At 48.0% G+C, this 2,500-nt stretch overlaps 1 protein-coding gene across 1 annotated transcript in view; it reads left to right on the forward strand.

The window, feature by feature from the left end:
• Window positions 1-2,500, forward strand: part of rims2b (regulating synaptic membrane exocytosis 2b) — a 60,925-nt gene that overhangs the window by 3,647 nt on the left and 54,778 nt on the right.

The raw sequence follows: 2,500 nt of genomic DNA on the forward strand, positions 1-2,500 counted from the left end.
GTAGTACTGCTGTAATACTGCTGTGGTACTGCTGTAGTACTGCTGTAATACTGCTGTGGTACTGCTGTAATACTACTGTAGTACTACAGTGGTACTACTGTAGTACTGCTGTGGTGCTGCTGTAGTACTTTATTGTACTTCTGTAGTACTGCTGTGCGTGTCCTCGTCCTGGTAACCAAACAGGTGGAGGTCAGGGCTGCAGCGAGTCGTTCAGAACTGCTGAAAAATGTTGTGCAGTGTTGTTCCTTTCAGAGTGTAGTACATCATGTGTCGCAGTACTGAGGTACTTCATTCACACCTTGTTTACTGTGAGTTTTACTTCACCACCTTCAGGCCTCTTGATGCTGCAGCTCCATTAAGTTCCACTGGGGGGCGTCTCTCCTCCTCTCCTTAGCGTTAGCGTTAGCGTTAGCATCAGGGTCAGAGGTTCCAGGGTTTCTGACAGTAAATCCATTTTTAGAGTAGAATAGAAATTTATTGTCACTGTTAAAAACAATGAAACACAGTTTAGCAGCTCCAGCATGACAGCAGCATCATAAATAAATAAACAAACTTCAGAATAAGACAAATAGTAAAACAGACGATGAAAATGTTAAAAAAAAAATCAAGATCAGTAGATTAAAAGTAAAGTGCAAATCATGCAGACGCTGAGTCCTGGACGTCAGGCGGTGCTCCGTGAGCAGCTTCAGGGAGGAGGCTGTTTGTTTTGGGTTCATCGTCCTGCGTCTTCGAGAACAGACGGTCCACAGTGTGTGTGATCCCTGGCTTTCTGCTGGCTGTCTTCATGACTCCACCTGTGTGCGTGTCTGTACGTGAAGGTCATGTGATCGATGATCCGCCGGAGGTCCTTCCTGTTCTCCGGTGTGCAGCTGGAGAACCACGCGGTGCCACAGTAAGTCAGGATGCTCTCTGTAGCTGAGCAGGTGGGAGAGAGGTGAGCGTGTTTGAACTTCCTGAGGAAATAGTGTCTGTTGGGCTTTCCTCACCTGGTGTGAGATGTACGTGGTCCAGGTGAGGTCGAACTGTGAGGTGAACTCCTAGAGACTTAAAGCTCTCTACTTCCTCTCCATGGATAAAGAGGGCAGAGTGCTCAGTCCACGATGATTTCCTTAGTTTTGTTGGGCTTTAGAGTCCAGGTTATTTTGAAGACACCAATTTGTCAGGTGCTCCTCTCTGTCGGCTGCTTCACTGTTTGATATCAAAGCTACATCAGAGTATCATCAGCAAATCTGACAATTGTGTTAGTGTGGTGTATGGGAGAACAGTCATGTGTGAATATGGAGTAGAGGAGGAGACTCAGGACACCTGTGTGTTGTACCTGAGTTGAGGATGAGGGTGGATGATGTGTGATTCTCTATCTTTCAGTCTGTGGTCTGTTGCTGAGGAAATCCAAAATGACCTGCCCAGGCCCAGGTTGCATGGTTTTTGTACCAGTTTATGGGGAATGACAGTGTTGAAAGCAGAACTAAAATCCACAGACAGCATCCTGACGCAGGTGTTGTTATTGTCCAGGTGCGTGAGGGCTGTCTGCAGAGCTGTGATGACTGGATCTTCTGTTGATCTATTTGCTCTGTTTGCAAATGGATGTTTGTCCTGATCAGCAGGGATGGCAGACCTGATGTGGGAGAGGATGAGCCTCTCAGAGCATGTAGTTATGACGGGTGTCATTAAGGCGGTTCACTGTGCTTTTCTTTGGTACAGGGATACAGGTCGCTGACCTCAGGCAGGTGGGGACTGCAGATTATTGAAGAGAGAGGTTGAAAATGGTGGTAAATACCTCTGTCAGCTGGTCTGCGCAGGCCCTGAGGATCCTTCCTGAGACTCTGGACCAGCTGCCTTGCTCATGTTGACTTGCTGTATGGGGTGCTCATAGCAGCGCTTGGCCTCGTTGATGCCCTTCCACAGGTGATGCTGTGGCTTTGTAGGTCTGCAGGTGCAGCATCTCGTCCTGAGCTTGCTGTTACACCAAGGTGTTTGGTTTGGGAACGCTCTGACAGATCTTGTTTCGATCCCCAGTCCGTGTTCTCAAAGCAGTCCTGCGTGGCTGAGGCCTCCTCAGTCCACACCCGCCCTGTTTCCTGGGTGGTGTTGGTCTGCAGCGCGGTGATGTGTGTGCCGGGACCCGGGCCAGAGGTCGAGGGTCAGAAGGTCCCAGGTGAGGCAGGGCGCCGGCTCTGAATGCTTGTGAGAAAAAGAAACGTCCTCTTCTTCTTTGGTGTTCGGTGATGCGGTCGCTGTGTTTGTTGTTCGTCCCGCTGACCTGAAGGGGGCGTGTCTCAGAAGCGCTGAAGCAGATTACAGAAACAGTATAATCTGACAGATACTCTGTGGATTATAATCTGGACCACGTCACTCCCATCCACTTTCCTTTTGATTTGAATTTGATTCTGAATGTTTGACCCTGATTTCATGTTTTCATGTTTATTTTCATCGGCTGTGATCATGATTTTGTGTTTTTCATGTTGTTTATTGTTTTGATGTTTTTTTGTTTTGACGTGTT

Source organism: Myripristis murdjan, chromosome 11, assembly GCF_902150065.1.
Source record: "Myripristis murdjan chromosome 11, fMyrMur1.1, whole genome shotgun sequence".
Taxonomy (NCBI): Eukaryota; Metazoa; Chordata; class Actinopteri; order Holocentriformes; family Holocentridae; genus Myripristis; species Myripristis murdjan.